We start from the raw sequence: 20,126 nt of genomic DNA on the forward strand, positions 1-20,126 counted from the left end.
CCATCCACCAAAACCACCTTGGTCGAGAGGGACTGAGATGGAATGATGGACAACTCATGACTTGTTATACTAAATGAAAATTACGAAGCTACGACAACATGCCGATGACCTAAGTGTATCATTTGTTCGGGAAATTACGTCAAAACTTTTTACTCAAGAAATGGTAAGTATTAATTTATTTTTCGATTGTACTATTATAAAACATTTTACGCAATTTTATGCAGATATTTCACGTATTTAAAAGGTGCCCAGATGTTACGTAGTTTTGGTGGATGTCGTTAGGGAACATCCACCAAAACTTTGACCAAAACCATCAACAATATATTTTTTAAATTTTATCTATAGCCACTGTTAGATGTTCAGGGAGACAAAAGATTTATACCACTAATTAGCAGTTAGTGCTCTGGCTAATTATTTTTTATGGTGCACAATTGCTGACCGACCAAACGTTCATAATGATTATCATAACTCTTAACACATAGAATAAAGTGGTTTTGGTGGATGTTTCTCTCCATCCACCAAAACCACCATAGCAATTTCTGCTACTTCCTTACAGAAGACTGATGTGACCTGCTATTTGGAGTACATAACCACAATCTATTTCTTTGTATGTAGAGATATTTTGCAAAGTTCTTGAGTCAGCACCTTTTATTATTGAAACCATAATCATAACATGGTGCACAATATAGAATACAAAAGGTTCTGGTGTGGTAATCATGTAATCTTGAAACAGGAGAGTTTTAACTGACTTAAACTGATATAAACAGACATTTGCAACAAAATTCCAGGTCCAGAAATTTCTTCCACTATTTCTGCTAAAATCATAACCTTCAGGGGTCTGAAAATCCTATAAATCTTTCACATTTATTTCAAGGAACCTTTAATTTCACATGGATGAATAAGTATACGCTCAAGATGCAGAATGTCTTACATTTTACAAACTATTTCCCTTTTTATGGATAGACAGTGAAAGGCCTTTGCCACATTGGTGAATCAAACCATTGTATACCATGCATTTTGTGAAAATTGTTTGTTTTTGCTCACAATATCCAGAAAAATGGACGGGATAAATTTAAATAGCAAATTCTATTAATGGTTAAAATTAAATAACATTGGAAGATCAAATTAACTTTGTACTGATTAAAATTCAGTTTTGGTTTCTTGCTTATTCCAGCCTCTTAATATTCAAAAGCATTCCTTGTCATTTTTGTTTTCTTCTGTGTACATAACTTGAAAAATAAACACAGAGAAAGGAAACCACGAAGGATTAAACTTGAAGCTAAAGCAAAGTTTAAGTTGAGCCATAGCTGATCCAAATAATGAGCACTTTGTATTGTAACCCATTTAGCAGTAAAGTTTATCTATATGTCTGCCAGCTTGCCACAAGCCTTACCCCTCTCCTTCAAAAGTCTCTATAAATAAATTTTTCTTTGTGGTCCCTAATTGATGATAAGTATATTACAGCTCCTCAATTTTCCTCTCTCAAGACAAGGTTACTCTAAATTAACAAAGTAATGGACTTGATAAAACTCAAACTATAACTCAGCTGGCTGCTACTTGCAACCTTAATTTCTAGATATCAGTATACAATAATCAATATGTTATAAATAAGAACCCTAATGCTTAATTTTGCAGTGATCACCTTCCTCCTTTTCATTTGCAGACCAGACTGGAACCTATATAGGTGTGTTTGCTTGTTTTGAGTGGGGATGGAAGAAAAGGAGTCATGCCGCATATCTGATTTATTAAATCGCATTTGTTCTGTTTATACATGAGTAGAACTACCTTGTTCTCTGAAAAAAATAAAATTTCTCGCATTTTTATCTATGCTTCGCAGTCAAACTTCCTTGTGTCTTGGACACGAAATCTTATTTTCTTGAAAACAAAATCTTTGTTTCCAGCCTTCTGTAATAGGTAAATATAACAGTGTAAGATGAGTGACAGTGTATTTCTCAAGTTATTTTTTGGAATGTGACAAAACGGAAGTGTCGTAGCGTGATAAGGAGCAAACATATGATTGCTTGATAGAATGCAAAAAATGCAGAATTGCATATATTTTCTCCTTTGTCAGCAGCATATGTTAGTGAAAAGTTCTTATAATTTTTAACTTCTAAACCATCTTCAATTTAGCCAAGATTGAACTGTTATCACGTTTGTCATAAAAGTATTCTGAGATCAATATCATATGACCCATTCATGTATTTGACCTTTCAAATTAGCAAGCCATAGTTGACAGAAACACAAAGGTTGAGGATAAAAAGAAATTATTATATACAGTACTTCTTCTGCATCTTTTCGTTTCCTTTTCTCTCCAGCTGTTCTATCTATGCCGTGCTGGCAATTGAACACTTTCCTTCCCAAAATTAGGAAAGGCACACCAGTAAAAAACGAATTTTTGCTCCTTAAATATCTCATGCATCTTCCCCCAGTATTTTGTGACTTCTGTCCAAGGAAGGAGGTGTAAGCATTAAATTGACCCGAATGATTCCACGATTGTAGTATCATCCAAGCCATGCCAGAGGACTTGAACTAGACAAACTAGTGAGAATGCACAATAGCGATAGCAAAGCTTTGTAATGCTAAAGAGCTATATCAATATATATAAATATATTTTCCCGAAACCTTTGACAGCTTTAAAGAAAGAAAACTTCGTCGTCAATCCTGTTTCAAATTCCGCAATAAGTTTAAGCGCCTCATCAACAGAATTTACGTATCCTAAATTATCTGCATGTCTACCATCAATGATTCGCGACCTAAAATTCTCGCTATGCTGTTTCTGTTTGTTCCTCAAGAATCATGGGATTTACAGCTTCGGATGTTCGGCTACATCACTTGCGGATTTCCGAGAATCTTCGGTTATGTTTTGCAAGTCATTAAATATTCCATCTCAGTCCCTCTCGACCGAGGTGGTTTTGGTGGATGGAATCTAATGCTGACCTCGTTTAGTGAGAGTACAATAACTTGACGTCACAACCTCAGCTCACGTGACTTTTTGGCCGCGCGGTCGCGTTCGCGCGAAGTTCGAACGGAAAAAAATGCTTAAAACCATTTTTTGTCAAATTTTAACTCTCAAACCGTTTATCTTATATATCTAAGTACCTAAAAACAGTAAAAACATTACGGAATCGCGCCCATTGAAGAGCGTCGCCCGAGAAAAGTGGGGTACCCATGATGCTTTGCGGGCGCAATGACCTAGGAATGAGGTTGCAAACGCTCACCGCCAACTTCGGTCGCTTTAGATCTGAATTGACAAATTCCCAAACGGGAGTTGTAAAATTTCGCTTTGCGTCCGTTTAGAGACAATGGAGATACAATTGGAGCAATTAGCATTGTTTCAAAGTGACGAAATGCTCTTTTCGTCGGTAAAGAGCGAGGGCCGCGTTTGCATATCAAAAGAGCGTGAAGTGTTCATCCGTAAGCTTATGAGCGTGAGCGTGCACCTACGTGGAGCGGGAATCTACAACGTATACTTAAGCTTTTCGAAAAGTAATTAGACTACCGACGTGTTATCTGAAACTGACGGCAATAACGGGCCAAAAAGGAAGGTAAAATTCCGCACAGCCCCACACTACATTATACGTTCAGTTCTTGGATAGAGTGACAAAAATAATACTTTACCATTGGGAAAACAGATTTGTTTTACGATAGTATGGGGCAGTACGGAAATTTTACTAAAAGGAATATTTCTGTGATGTTTTGCTTTCTTGGCGAAGTTGATGGTTGAACCTCGCAAATCTGCCGCATTTGAGTCTTAACACAAATTGAAATGCGTCCATATCAAATGATCGCAACTTCCTAAATGAAACAAGGTTAACTTTGAAGGTGGTCACGCTGTTTTCAGTTTGAATGGCATTTCTCTCTCACAGCGGGTGGTCAAGCTGTTTTAAGTTTGAATAGCAGTGTCAGATTATCCGAAAACAGGATGTCTGGCATACGTTGACCACTGATAAAGTTATCTGAGTTCCGCTTAATTATCACATCCATGGCCCAGTTCATGTGTTGATTCCGACACGCGTCGATTTAATGATATCAACTCCAATAAATCAAAGAAATGACAAGTCGCCGTGTGATTGCGATCATCAAAGCTCATGTCGAAATCACCAGTTAAGAAAAGAGGATCACGAGATAAAATAATGGGTTCCAAGAAGTCTGCAAATTCCTTAATAAAACTGATAATAGTCACAAGATTGGTTCTAAGAGTATGGTCGACGATATATTATAGCCAGTGTAAGGCGTGAATTTCGAAGATTTGATGGAGACCATATGCATTCGGAGCATTCAAAAGACGTTCTTGAACGAAATTAGAGTTTACGAAAAACCGGCCAAAGAGCAGCTTATTATTATTTTTTTAATCTCGTTTTCTTGCTCAAATGTCTGAATGGTGTTACTGATCTCACTGCTCATGATTTTGTCTCCTTTTTTTATCTTACTGGCGTCGCCTCGCAAGGGTCATGGGGTGCTGTTCGCACCAGGCCTATTGGGTCCACGACTTTTTACGTCTGCTTTGTTATCTCAATAATTGTTCTTGCTGTATCTTATACTTTCGATTTTTATCGTGTGTTATATTATTGTACTAGTATTAAATGAGTAATATCCAAGAGAGCTGTTGAAAAAAAATAAAAATAAACAGAAGAAGCGTGCCCCCACCAGTTACAAGTACTTTTGGGGAAACTAAATAGCTTGAAGCGAGGAGAAGCTATCGCATTACAAATTACAGGGTCGTTATCCGATAACAAGGTTTCGTTTTTTACAAATAAGTCAGCATTACATTGATAGAAGTTATCAGCAAATAATGCAAATTTGTTGGCAATAGAGTGATCATTCAGCGTGCACACAGTCAGATTAGTATGGCCGTTGTTGTCTGGTGAATATCGGATACACAATTAATATGCGCAAGATTTGAATGGTTGTCATGGTTCCGTTGTCTACGTTTCAAAGTACAGCTATTTGTTGTTAAATCGTGATAAGCGGACCAGCAACTAGTGTCGCCACTAGCTGCGGAGCGAAGGCGAGTGATGTTAAAGTGAAGTATGGTGTGTAAGATCTCCGACAAGTAGAGTCACTATGCCCTCTTGTAGAAGATGAAATTTCAAGATGGTGGGTCGAACTCAACGCTGACTGATAGCTTGCATGATGCATATCTACTCTATCCGAGATCTCCGTGCCTTCATTAATGTTTAGGACACGACATAGACAGGAAACGAAATCATCCGGATAAAAAAAGGAGGGATTTAAACAACAGCGCAGAGCAAATAGAAAACGGAGGCAAATTGAGCCGGTGATACAATCACGACTACACGCCACTGCGCAAACTGATCTGTCTCTATATGTTGCATACACACATGCTCCTTTGCCACTGTGATTAGTAGCCGTTTCCCGATTCTCTGGTTCAGCCGTCTCCAAAGTTATATAAAAAAAAAAAGATTGATTTCGCAGCCTTCGGTGAACGTTCACACATGCTTCTTTGCCACTGGAATTACTAGACTTTTCTCGATTCTTTGGTTCAGCTGTCTCCAGAGTTAAGAAAAACAATTTAGTTTCGTAGTCTTAATCTGTGCTTCGGCGAGCATTTTCCTTTCCAGCCTCACACTGCTCTTCAGTCAAGCTCAAAAGTTTTAGAAATGACTTTCACATTCTCGATACATCAAGACCAAGAATAATCCAGCCGATCACGCTCCAGGGAGGTGCCGAAGAAATGACGAGGGACTAATCAAATCTAATTGTCTCAGAGGGCCTGCTTCCTATAAGGGAGAAAATTCTATTTTTAGGAGGAGAAATTTTCGATAATCAGATATGAGAACTAGGCTATTGTGCGCACGACTTCAGTCAAGAAGAAGTTTAGCCGCATTAATGGCGTTTCAAGGTTCCTCGACTGGGGAAGAGCAGTCAGATTGATAAATTATATGAGAGGAACTTTCATGAAGAACAAGGTAAAAATAGTCACCACCACAGTAGCCGAACTACAAGAAACAGAAAAGCTTATCTAAAAGAATAACAACAGACAACATTTAAGAATTAAGTCTAAGCCGTTAGAAATGGAATACTGAACTCAAAAGTAAAAGTTCCCAATAAGGTTGGATTCGATGATCATTGGATAGTCTTAACGTGGCGTTTTCAAATAACTTCTCATTTAAAAAACCAAGGAAAAGCAATGAGCATAAACGAGATTCGTTAACATCTCGTGTCTAAAATTTACGTTGTTGTAATAAATATATTTTAGCACAATTGAGTTATCCAATCACACAGGGTAGAAGCGCCCTGAACAGGATTTCGAGCGGGGTACTGTTGACGGGGAGAGAAGAGAGCGGGTCGAAGAACTTCATAATCAGTGAGAATCAGGCTATAGGTATCTGACCGGGGGGCGCGAATATCTTTATTTTCGTTCTACGGCAGGAGTATTTAGAATCACGCGTCCACTTGTGAGGCATGCAGAGAATACAGCCGAAGTGTTTCATTCGAAGAATATTACGGATAACGGTAACGAAAATAGTTTTCCGTCGCATTGTACATATTATCTTTTTTTTCAAAATCAGAAGAAATCCACATTATCATGCGCATTTATCTAAGAGTTCATAGCAATAACTGTTGAGAGGTGTGACCAGAAAGATTTATCAATGTAGTCGAGTGTTTCTGCCTACTTCTAGAGTGATGCGCAAATTATGTAACATCTTTAAATGCACATAACAGTTTAAGAGTTAAAATATTACAAGCAACTAAAGCTATGAAGAGAAGGGAACATAAATAAAAAGTTATTACAAAGACTACATTGTGACTAAAAGAAAACTTTGTACTACAATAAAACCATACGATAGAAATGCCCGTCTAATAAACAACTGCGGCTAATTACTGTTGCGTTGCGACCGTTTGGACCGATCATGCGTGTTTTTACTGTCTTCTCAAACTATTGTTACATTGTGTTAAATAAAAGAGGTAGAAGGTTAAACTTTTACCTTACCATTTATTGTGCTTAATTTTCCCGTTCGGTAATAGATTTGGAGATGCATAAATCTCTTCATGCAGCACCAGTATCAAGCACATTATTACAAATGTATAAAACATGCGCGAGGCCTAGATCCATAGGGAGCCAGTGAAATCTTTTGAGTAAAACTATGGCAACTTGAATTGAAAAAAAGGGAGGCAGAAGGATATCGCACAGAAGCTTTCAGACTGAAAATCATATGAAATGTTTCAGTTGCAAAAAAAACCGAGTTTCATCCAGGTTTTGAAATGAAGCTCAGCAAACAAAAATCATATCATTTTTACCAGATAATTAGATAGCGAGGGACTCTTAAGACTGTCTACACAGACTTATTGTACGATATGAATTTGTCTCAAGACCAGTAAAAAAAACTGAAACATCTTCTATGAGAGAAAAGTCAAACTACACAATCATTTACTACTATTACTGCTTAGGAGACAATTAAGCAATAATAAATTGAGCTATATTGTTGTACAGCCTTAAATTTCAAAACAAACGACCAGTAAGCAATACCACACATCAAAATGTCTAATAAGTTGTTTATCATCTAATTGCTTAATTTTACTGTGTCTCTGCTCATTTTTTACATGGCGGGAAAAAGAGAGCGGAAAGAGAAGCGTAGCGCGTGCCGCCGACCGGTTAAACAGGTTTTTTTACTGTACAAAATAACCAACTGTACAATATCGCGGGATATTTGTGGTTCACCTGTGCTCTATTCACGCCTTTTTTGTACTCTACTTTGTGCAGTTGGATATGATTTTGAAATAAAGGGCTGTGTTTTACAGCTTAAAATGTTTGAATGAGGGACCATTCGGAAGTTAAAGGAGAGCAAGCACAGTTAATTTAATATTCTTTTTAATACTTCCCTAAATTTAAGATTTCATTTCAGCTCCACCCGATGGAATGAAAATCGTTTGTGTCATGATTTCGAAATTGTTACTTTTAGTAAGATGAACAGATGTTACCACCTTCAGAAAATACCAAGTAAACAATGTTATTCAGCCCCAGGATAAGTTTACATAAGTAAACAGCTTCAGTGCGGTTAAAGCCAAGTTAAATTTTGGGGAGTCAATGAAGATATATTCCATGATATAAAAATAGCCCTAACTAGTCAAATCATATCCAGATGTGGTCAAACACTTTTATTCATTATGCAGAAATTATCCTATGTATAATAGCTTACACTTTGTTGTTGTTATTGTTGATTGTAGGGACTTGTCCAACAACCAATTAAAGAATCTCTCGTCAGGAGCTTTAAGCAGAATTTACCTCACCTTCCATTCTTCTCTGAACCTGTAAGTAAGACTGTTGAACTTTAATTTTATATTTGCTTAAAGGGACCAAAAGTAGATCAAGGTTTACAATTACCCAGGTAAGTGTCGGAATGAAATGAGAGGAAGAAAGGGTGTATAGATGCTGAATGGACTCCTTCTCAACCCATGAGGTGTTGCTTACAGGAATGGCAGCAAAGTAGCCGGACATATGTGGTGAAAACCATCAAGCGACGTTGATAGAAGTCTGCAAAATTAGAATCCATCAACTCTCTCTATCATGAAAAAAAAAAAGTTGTCTCTTTAATCGTGTATACGGTAAAGGGAAGGATATCATGAAAATTTACCCGTCATTGGGCCTGATCGTCCGGGTAAATGGAAGTTTCGAAAGAAATAACGTCATCTTCTGAGACAAACGTTTTTTAACCGTGGGCGTAAGTCATCTAACGGAATCAAGTACATAGTCGCGTGTTATTTGAATGAATAACGTTCGGCTCTTTATTTATAATTGGTCAGCTCTGTGATGTCTATCGTCTGATTTCCAGATCTATAACATTTCATCTGTCTTTTTTGGTTGATTTTGATCCGTCTGTCATGATACAAGGTCTTTTGATTTAAAGTAACAGCAGCTTAGACTATTTCGTTTAGATCTTGAAAGTTCACGTAAACTCAGTTGGTATCATACTCTTGATTCTACTGTTACCTTTAGCAAAATTGTTTTTTCAGACATCTTTTTGACCTTAATTCAACTTGATCATGTCGAATGAGGCTCATCATGTGACCCCAACTTTTGTTCCCCAATAATCACCACAACGTACACCAGGCACTAAAATTTGTGGAAAGTGCGGTGTCACGGACGGAAACAAAATGACTTCGTGAACGCCATTAGTCGAGCATCATGACGGGATGCTCAAGAGAAATAGAAATTTAGATAGCAAAATTGTCGCTCTCGGTGATGGAATGGAGATGAAATGGATTATGCAAGCGCTTAACCGAGGAATCTTACTTCGAGAGGGTGAGGGGTGGGGCGGAGAAATTCACGCCTCTGAGCTGACTGTCTAACGGACACAGGGCAAATATTACTCAATTATTTCTTGATTAAAGGGAAGAAAAGCTCCGGTTCGAACTGAGGCGTCCCGCCGTCAGAGGTTTCACCTTCTACGACATTTCACTACATTATGCCTCCGTTATATTCAAGAGGCGAAAAGGAGACATCGCGGAGAATTGGAAACTAGGGCAAGACAAGTGTTGATTTAAAATCATGTCACCTTCGGATATGGGAAATCTATTATGAAGTCCTCCTCTTTAAGCATTCGATTGGAGAAGATGGCTCGGAGTGGTCACCACTTTCCCCAGTTCAGAGGAACTTGTAGTCATTGGGGAAATGAAAAATTGCTCTCACTCTATGTTAAAAAATCTTTTGCCACCCGCACTCTACCAATCGTAAGTCCCAAAACCCGGCAATGTGACCGGCGGTGGGAAGTAAAAGTCTTGAAAGAGTTTTTGAAAATTGTGCTTTGCCTCAATTCAAGTGAGGAGATAAACTTGGTGACTGTCTGTATAAGAGTTTTTTTTCGATGTTGCCAATTGTCATGCGTCCTGTAGATAAGCCATCTGAATTAGTGACTCTCATTATGGCGACCGGCGGAAAAGAAGTCCGGATAACTGTGCGTTTGCGATGCCCCATCGACTTATTGGAGGCGCGTAAGTTCAGGAAAGCTCACACACGCCTTTGCATCAGCATTTTAGCGCTTAGAACTTGGTCACAAAACAAGAGTAACATGCGAACGAACTTCGTTATCCTGTATGGTCGTTATCGCTGCCCTCAGTTATCGTCTTTCACTTCGCAAGTGAGACATTTGATAATTTTCTTTACCAAGAATCCCTGTGTGAAGTGGAAGCGCATATAATGTTGGCACAGTTGATGCAGACCATCGCAGGAATTTGGAGTAGTTCATGCAGGAGAAGGCTGTGAAGTTCAGCAACAAGAAGCCAGAATTATATATGGCAATGATTCGATCTAGCGCCCGGGGCGCTTATTAACTTTGGCTACCTAAAGGGAGGGCGCTTTATCGAAACAGGGCGCTTACTAGGGACAGAGCACATTTTCTTTAATGAATTAGCAGAATATTAAAACATTAAAAACACTTTGACATTTATCTAAAAAGTATCAAGAAAACTGGAAAACGGACCTGTTGTCCCTGGATCTCTCCTGGCTAAAACAAAAGGCCAGGCGATCGACGCAAAATTTTAAGACGAGATCATTCATTTGATGGAAGTGTGTACTCACACAGACATAATAGTTGAGAGACTGAGACGAAAGCCACTGTTTAGTAACGAGGCTGTAAGTGAGCAGTTAAGCGAAGATGAACCACGTTTGATCTCACTGTAACAGTTTCTAACAGTGCTATCACTGAAGTAGAATAGGGGCGCCTATTTGCGTAGGGTGCTAAGGTAAAACTTTAACAGTTCGCCCCTAAATCATTAAACTCGTTTGTAATGTCGTTGAAGTTTTTGAGCCGGTGCGAAGTTCGAAGGTAGGGTGAGATAACTATTTCTTAAATGTTACTGCACAAAAAAGGACAAAACTGTGTGAAACTCGTCAGATTAAGACTAAAGTAACGTAGCGGCTTTGCATTACTCATGCAAAAAGTTGTGCATTTTTTAACCCTAGGCTAGGATTTGCATGTGAAAAAATCATCTTGGTCGCAAAGATATCATGATTTCGACATGAAAAAAGTATGGTTCTGTGGTATGGAAAAAAGTCGAAAGATTTGGTAATCTGTTAAAGGTTGTGGCAAACTTTTTTACGTTGGGCGGCGAACTCGAAAAGGTAATAGGGGGCGAACTTGCAATGAGGCGAGTTCACGATAATCCCTTTCCTGCAAGATACTTTGTTTGACACACATGCAGAATGTCTCTAAGCCTTAAAACCAGCTATAAGGTTCATTTCATTGGTCTTTGCGCTGTAATCGTAATTTATTTCAGTCCAATTATTTATTGCCGTAGTTGTTTGCGTTGTCCTTGTTGTCAACATTTGGGACGTCGCTATGGAGGCAACAACTAATACCTTAATGGAACTTTGCCACTATTATTATTATTATTACTATTATTATTATTATTGCTACTATTATTATTATTACTACTATTATTATTATTACTATTATTATTATTATTAATAGTTCTCCTTGCTGTCTTCTATACAATTCTTATGATGTTAGTTTACGGTTTGGAGGTTTTGGTATCCAATCAACTAATAATCCCTTCATTATTATTTTTCTTTATTCGCAGCTTTTGACTGCTTGATAATGTATTGATATTGTAAGGAGAAATTCTGTTCTGGTCAATCACGGGAAGTAAAGAATTAAAAAGGGAAAGCCCAAGAAAATGGAAAAATAATAATATTTTGGATCGTTCCGCCCAGCCATTTTGTTGCTCCGTTATCTGTTCGTATTTCCCCTGGTCCGCAGTGAAATACAGTCGCGTCTTTTTCGCGCTCCGCTGTCTTAATATGGCAAAATGGCGTCATGGTGAACTAATAAAGAAAAAATAAAATTCCGCCCAGCATCACTAAACAGATCTAAGCTAACGCTTTATTTTGGTGATTTGATGGTTATAGGGATCTTTCCTACAACCAATTAGAGGAAATATCAGAAGGAGCTTTCACAGTGGTTGGAGGTGCTGACTTTACACTGTAAGTAGGGCTGTTCGTTTGTATGTCAAGAAAAGAACATAATATATAAACTTACATACAGTGATCATGAATAGAATGAATTGAATTTTAGATTAGATTCTCCATAAATCATTTCAAACAAGTACAAGACTTAAACCAATTAATTGTTGATTTCGATCATTTATACAAATGGAGAACTTCAAAGCAATGTACCACAACTGGCTTGTCATCATATCCGAGTAATTTAGCATTATCAGCTGAGTTGATGACGTAAATTGGCCACCGCAAAGAGTTTAAAAGCTGACGTTTCGAGCGTTAGCCCTTCGTCAATCGCTCTGACGAAGGACCAACGCTCATTCATTTGTCAACTTATAGCCTCTCAAATAGCTCGAATATTCGGTTTATTGCTACTTTTGTAATTACCACAATCTTTCACTGATGTGATAACGAGGAAACCAATCAAAGTGGCGAAAATGAAAGATTCAGAGCAGATAAGAATTTAGATCGACGAATACCGATCACTACTTACCAGAGTGCAAAGGGCAAACAAAAAAACGCTTTTAAAAAGACAAGGAGACAAGAAAGATGTTTCTAGAAATAACTCAGAGGAGGAATCTAATGTAATTAAAACGTACTTAAAGAAGGGTGTGGATGATGCAAAAGATTGCCTGAAGGTCGCAGTTCACTTAAGCGTATATTCTCAATGATGTAAGACATACCAGATAATAAAGATTTAAAAGGTTTTCTGCGTTTTATAGAACAAGTAAAACGCAAAAATTCGTTTAAAGCTCGCGAAACAACGACTGATCCTTGATTGAATCCTCAAGGTGATTCCTTTGTATTACATTCTACATCATTATTGCGTATGATTTTCACGCGTGAGTAGCGCGAGAAATTTAACAAAATGGAGACAATTATTTGTCGGAGAACTCGCTTATGATGTAAATCGTGATTTTCTGATAAACGAGTACGGTGCCCCACCTTTTTTAAGTCCAATATTTAAATCAGAGGTATGTCTCAACCGAATTGGAAAAAATTTGGCAAAAAGCCTACGGCCATTTTAGAAGCAATTTCGATAAAATTAAATTGAATGGAGGAGCCATGGAGGAATGAAAGCTAAGAAGCGAAAAGTCAACCGTCAAAGCGATAAATTTTTACCGCCAACCGTCCCAAGAGCAACTCAATTTTAAGCGTCCAATGTTTTAAACGTCTTTAAGAAATCTGTCTATTTCAGAAGCTCGCCACAATCAATTCTAAGTCTCAGGGAATTTTCGGACTGGTAGGCCTTAGATGGTATAAGCTCCTTAAATTTGCAATTATGTTTACGTTGTGTGGTTGGCGAAATATAAGGATTTGTATGGAAATGAACGGTTGCACCCTCAAATTAAAAATCCGAACTAGCTTTTACTGAAAACAAACCCACCCCGCTTTAGGTGACTGTTCATTTAGCTAATTTTTTAGCTCTTCTGCTTTACCCTCTTTATGACATAGAGAAACAAAGGGCTAAAGAAAAATCTCAGTTCTAAGCGATTCAAGACAAGGTCAATATCTATCAGGGAAACCAAAAACTCAGTGGAAGTTTTCGCCAACAAATTATAGCAAATTTCCACAGGGGCGATGACTTTGTCGCCGAATTTAGGCTCCCTTCATCTAAGCTCAAGTTAGCAGGTAGTTCATATTACCCGAGCACTACCGCAATTTTCTTTGAAGACGGTTTGGCGATTTTTCTCTTTGTCCTATTTCTATTATCAAATTAACCAAGGGACAGATTTTGTACCAACATCTCATGCTGTTTGCCGTTTTTAAGTCACTTTGTCGCGTTTAGGAAATTGAAATTAAACATTGGAGTTTGGATTTAGTTTTACAACGATCAGCCTCATACCGCTGGAATCATCCATTTCTTTCGAAAACTGCCATGATGAACTCGTTAGTTATTTCCGTAAGCCTAATGGCGGAAAAGCAAAATTTTTTCCTCCCAGATTATATTTCGCGTTATGGTGATATACTGAACTCGCTAGGACCATTAAGAATCAGTTTTGCACGCTGGGCATATTTATTTACAGACAAACATAATAACCCACGTACCAGAGAATAAACACAGATCAATAGACCAATGTCTGAAAAGTTTCAGTTTATCTAAAAATTCATTGTCTTATCTTTGGTAAGCTTTAGATGATTATGCCTTATTTTCTTTGGAGAAAACAAAAGGTATATCGATTGGTTTGTAATCGCAATATTGAAAGTGGCTGTGATAAAATTTCTAACGGAGGAGGAGGTGGCTTGTGAAATTGAAGATGACAGTCTCATTACATGATGATACAGTCTCAAATTACTTATTTGCACAGCTGTGTAGAACAGTGGTGGGTGAAGGGGAGGGGGGGAGGGAGGGGTGATAAGCGAAACTGGCTGGTCCACATACAGCAAGATGTAATATTTCTATCACAGAATTTTATCTTGACCAGTTGCATCGCGAATCTCACTTGATTTTTAGCAAAAAAAAAGCTTTTGCCAAACCTTATCAATCAATTTTATTCAACGGATTTCCTCGCACAATCATCGCCCAGGCGCCTATTTACAAAGGAGGGGCGCTTATTGGAAGACGGGCGCTTATTGGAAGACGGGCGCTTAATCTAGGGGGACGCTTATTAAGAAATTATTAATTTGTACTAATTCCGCTGTAGTTCAAACGTTATAGTTATAGATAAAGTAGCAAAGAAACAGATTTTCTTCCTATCTAAGAAAGTGAGGGATAGACAGTTGGGGCGAGGGGGGGAGGGGACAGGAAGTTATTGGGGGGGGAGGGCGGGGCGGTTAAATTGCGATAACACAAGACTTCTTCCCGGTAGGAGTTTTTATCTAACAGCACAAATCTAACTATCTGATGTAATGATGTCTTATTGACAGGGACTTGTCCAATAATCAGTTAAAGAATTTACCTCCGGGAGTTTTCAACAGGACTAATTACCTCCGCGGACTGTAAGCACCAATTACCATAAATATTTATTGTAACGTCCATGCGATTAAGGGGAGGGACTGAAACAGTCTCACGCAGATTCCATTACTTGCAAATGAAATATATACAACCGGTAGAGAAAAAAAGTTCATGGCGAGCAAGAAAACACTTTTTAAAGGCACAAAATCTTTTATTTCAAACACCAAACGAAATGCTTCGGCCTAAAAGAGCCTGAATGATTTAGGGCTGTAATTACGGAAAGATTCTTCATAAACTGAAAAAAGTTTTAGCGCGTAGATAGCACCATGATAAAGAACAGAGTAAAGAAGGAGGCTTCACCGAAAAAGTTTTATTTGCGTAAAGATAGAGGTTAAATTGAACAGGTGTCCTGGTAATTTGTGAGAGTCAGTTCGTTTGTCTGCTGCAATGGCGTGGACGTGCAAATCTTGTCTTTCTTCCACCGAAAAACAGAAGTCAAATGAGACACTTTAATCAGACACAAGGGGGTTTAATTTTGCGTTTATTCATGCTATGGAATTCCCTTGGTTTCTGTTGTGCAACTTACAATGGAAATGTCCAACATTCAACGGACTTGCAAAGACTTTTGTAGTAGATCTTAGAACTCAAAACATCACTTGGTGTTTTAAAACGAACCAGCTATTTTGGCGATTTTAGATCTAGAGAGTAAATTTGATTGATTTGAGCATAAATAAGGCCCTTTTGTTGCAGTGATTATATCAACCCTGATTAAGGCACCAAGGAGTAAATGAGTCAACAAAAGAAAAACAAATCACGATGAATGATTTTTGTTAATAAGTTCAAGAATTTTTTAAATTGATTTGACTGCTACACCTTGACAGCTTGACACATCTTGAAAGAAATACAAAAATTCCATTAAGAAGCCGGCCTTACAAATGAAAGCTTGTTACCAGTTATGAATGATAAAAGAATCATGGCTACAAAGACTGCTGCTGGCCAATGTCATCGATTAACTCTTTATTAATCATTCATTTTCCACAGCTATTAATATAACAAAATACTAAGAAAATAACAGTTTCATGATAACAGTGATTTGAGATTGATGCTAAATAGGAAGTGACCATAGATACCCTGGGTATACAGTATTTTATATTTTTTAGTTTAAATCAAACATTGAGCTTAGTAGCTATCCGTTGGATAATTAATAACATCAGTATCATCATATTATTCATTAAGAAAAAAACCCTATCGGATGATCAAGAGAAACACATACAGGTTTGATTGTAATCTCCTGTTCAACACAAATACATACAGCATACAAAATGATAATGGCAAATTAAAACATAGCACTTTAACTTCTCAAACAAATGGACTCAAAATATTTCTGATTTTTAACAAAGAGAAGGAAACAATTTATTTCATTCAAATGACACAACAACTCTTAGATTGGTGCAAAATTTGAATAAGTTTCTATTTCAATTTGCCTGGGGAGAAAATGTCTCTTACACCATTACTTTTTATTAAGACTGATATCAAGATACAAAATATAAGCCTTCACTATCATTTCCAATGACTTAAGACAGCCATTCTGTTTTGTATTTCAACAATTAATTGCATTTGCCACCTTCTTATTTCAAATTGAATTACAAAGAAGCTAAGCCTTTAAGCTAATATGTATGAAAGTTGAATATCACTTATGAGCAATATTTTTACTCCAGTCTTGGATTGCTTATCAATAAATCACAAACTGTAAACTGTACTCCATTTTGTAAAATTTCTTCATGACAGGAATAAAGAACATTCAATGATAGAAAAAAAATTAATGGAATACAGTCGTTTTCACAAAACAAAAAGCTTTCGGCCTTTTAGTAATATTATTATGTAATATCAAAAATGTTCTCTGAATCATGCATGATTGGATTTATTTTAGAGTTACAGGTAAAACAGTGGTTGGCATTTTGAGTTGACTTTCTCCTATAACTGTAAAGAAAATTCAGGCAAAAAACTGCCAAATGTAAGATTAAGTAGTGTTGTTTGGTTTACTGTCTGGATGAAAGGGAATTGATACAGAAGCTGTTCAAATTTTTCAATTTCCAACCGGAGAGCCCCCGTTTGTAAATGCGATGAAATACCACAAAACTTTCTTTGATTGAACACAGATTTAATACGGAATTCGCGAGTTCACTTATCTACCGTGGCTCTTGGGTCGAAGATTCTCGTCACGTGATTTAAATTGATCTACTGGGGTCGGGCAAGGCTAAATAGCGCCAGCTTCCCTGAGTGGGTGTGACAAACCCTAAAATTAACCGTCAAACGATTTAAAGGTCTTTCGTATCTCTGTTTCAAGCGCTTGTCAAGAACCGATTTTTATGATCACCACATAGTCCCCAACTACACTTGCTCTCCCTCTTCTCGCTCGGTTTGCCAGCCCAGTATGCCTCTCCAATCAGTTTCTTTAATGGAACTTTTACAAACAGACGGGAGCCCATTACTCGATCGGGGTGAGCAACTTCCAAACTGCATCTGTGAAACGGTTTTTCACAAGTAGACTTATATTTAAATGAGACTTTCTTGCGGATTGGTATCGGATAGACAATGAGACCAAAGGTTAACGGCTGCAAAGGAAAAACAACTTTCAGGAGGTTGATCTTCACGTAAATTTAAAATCTAAAAAGTTAAGCTTATGCCGCAGGCCTGGACGTGGAGAAGTTTATGATTGTGAGATGTCTCTTTTCTGCATTCCCTCTGGAGAGAAAGTGTACGCTATAGACGCTCGCAGTACGAAGTGTGGGAAAAAGGTTAGAGTCTGGTCGTTTTTCTGGATTGCTGAATACTAATGGTTAAATTTGACTGAAAATTAACGCTCCATTTTCTGTGAAAAAAAGTCGGCACTAAGGGACCGGTCATTATTTATCGCCTGGGGGGGTTGGAGTATTTTTGTTGTCACATCGGAGCATTTACCTGATCCCCCCGTAGAGTATCTAGTTTTTTAGAGATCCCCCCTTATCGGTAGTGGAAAGTTTCATGATCCCCCCCCCCCTTTTCTCCCAGCCACCGCCAAATAACTTTTTGAATATGCAAGTGATATTTTAATAGTGGTACTTACGTCTCATGGACCTTGAACCACAACGGTAAATATTTGCTCGTCAGATACGAACTGAATTGTCGAGGAAGTGCCAATCTCAGGCTGTTCATCCAAATCCACGAAAACATAGTCATCGTCGCTCTCTGCCTCTCCACTTTCGGATTCTTCATCCTCGGATTCCACGTCATCTTCATCACTCGACAGTTCTTCTGTTATCACAGTCTCTTTATTCTGTCGGTAATAGTGACATCGAATGGCCTTCACTTTGTCAAGTTTCCGACCCACAGTCGTCAAACCATGCTTGTTGAGATACAGGTCTAGTTCTCTTACCCGCAACTTTTCAACTTTGCCACCCTCGATGAGGTTATCCCATTGAAAGTCCTTGTACGTTCGTTCGGCCTCTTGCCTTCTTCGCTCCTGAGCTGCTCTTGTTCTGATGTCCTTTCGGATCTCAATATCCTTCAAATGATTAACATATGCAATGACGTGCTTCTCTTCCACATTATATTTTGAGCAGAAGCTCTTCATGGTACCCTGATCGTTTCTGATACTGTCAGAATGTTCCTCGTACAGATCTTTAATACATTTTCTTGGAAGGTAATCATCTGGTGTCCTGCCCGTCGATTCCGTCTGATAGATATCCATGAAATGTCCAGGATTGTTTGAATCTGGTACAGGTTGCGGAATTCTTTCCGTTTCTGGACCGACCCATCTATTGTTAGAACACCAGGAACAGAAATTGGAACTTTCTTCTTTTGACTCTTTACAGGCGTCACGACAGAATTCCATAAAAATTTCTCCACGAATATAGTGGTCTTCCATAAACGATTCGATCTTTCGGAAGTATGCTGCACCGGGCGCTTGCTCTTTGTTTCGTTCTGATGCACCCCGATAGTTGTCGAGGTAAACAGAATTGAAAAAGAATAATTCATCAGGGGACTCGCTTACTTAAGGGCAGTGGTGATGTCGCGAAGTGTGAGTCCTCCTTGACCACTGTCAATGAGGCCTTTAATTCAGCATCCGATTTGCTCTCATTTATCGACAACAGACGAAAGAACCTTTATACAGAAGAGCATACCTTAAGGTCGTTTGCAAGTGATGAGCTCAAATATTTCCAGGAAGCTCAAGAGCGAGTGAAGGCCATACACCAAGAGCTGCAGAAAGCCTCCAATGCGCCCACCCTCATGAGCTTGAAGAGAAAGTTCCCATCTCCCATGGGGAACAACGGCCAATCCCGAAGAAAAAAAGAAAACAAGAGAAAAGTGAAAAAAATCAAGGAGAAAAGGTTGCATCAGCGAGCAGCAATTCTCCTAGAAAAACTTACCTCAAAAGAGGTAGCTAAAGAGGTTTTCGATTCACTCGAAAAGAATACTTACAAATGTGTCTCAAGTATTAATGCAGGATTCACTGCGAGATTTGTCAAGCGTCTCCACCTGGATCCTCTGCTATGGCCTTTGGAAAGAGGCGTGTTTGAAACAGAGCTGGCACGCAATTTGAAAGTGGTAGTGGCCAGAATGAACGAAGAGAATAGCAGTAATGGTGCTGAAAAAGGGTCAAGTTCGGGCGAGGATTCAGATGAATCTGACGAGGAGACTGTGCAAGAGCCAGTGGAGAGGGCTGCCGAAGATTCTGACACGGAAGCGGAACAAGATACAGCCTCACCAAAATAAACACTTTTTTATTTGTTGTTTTCATTCGGCCGCGTATTAAAATAATGAAGGTTTATGATTTTAGATTACGATTCTCTATAAAACAAACCGAAACGTTATGAAACAATTTTGAGCAATTGTAAGTATTCCATTCTCAAAGTCTTGATTACCTTTCTAATTTAGATCGTGCCTGAATAAAAACGTGTATGTTAGACTACGATAGTGATTCTTTTTTACAAAATGGAGGGTCTGTAAAAGGGTTTGGGTTTTGTGTCTGGGCTAGAATAGAGTTTATATAATACAAAATACAACTGAACGTGGTCTTGAATATATGGTTGGGGGTTTAGAGTCCCAGCGGCAAATCCTACCAAAGTATTTACAAATGCAATCACCCGGGGTCCCGGCGCGACCTAAAATTCCTTTTTTTTTGGTCTGATCCCCCCCATTATGCTTGTCAATTACGGCTGATCCCCCCTAAAGGTCTTCAAAAAACCATGTGATCCCCCCTAAATACTCCGACCCCCCCCCCCCCCAGGC

The 20,126-nt window shown here is 38.3% G+C and overlaps 1 protein-coding gene and 1 long non-coding RNA gene across 3 annotated transcripts in view; both read left to right on the top strand.

Moving 5' to 3' along the window:
- LOC149050738 (uncharacterized) overlaps positions 1 to 20,126 on the top strand; it is an 85,515-nt gene that overhangs the window by 42,429 nt on the left and 22,960 nt on the right. The window lies entirely within an intron of this gene.
- Positions 129 to 1,823, top strand: LOC149050744 (uncharacterized). Its single transcript, XR_016184427.1, has 2 exons — positions 129 to 163; positions 1,664 to 1,823. It is a non-coding gene; the product is annotated as an uncharacterized LOC149050744 (long non-coding RNA).

Source organism: Pocillopora damicornis, chromosome 2 (assembly GCF_964200805.1).
Source record: "Pocillopora damicornis chromosome 2, jaPocDami1.2, whole genome shotgun sequence".
NCBI lineage: Eukaryota > Metazoa > Cnidaria > Anthozoa > Scleractinia > Pocilloporidae > Pocillopora > Pocillopora damicornis.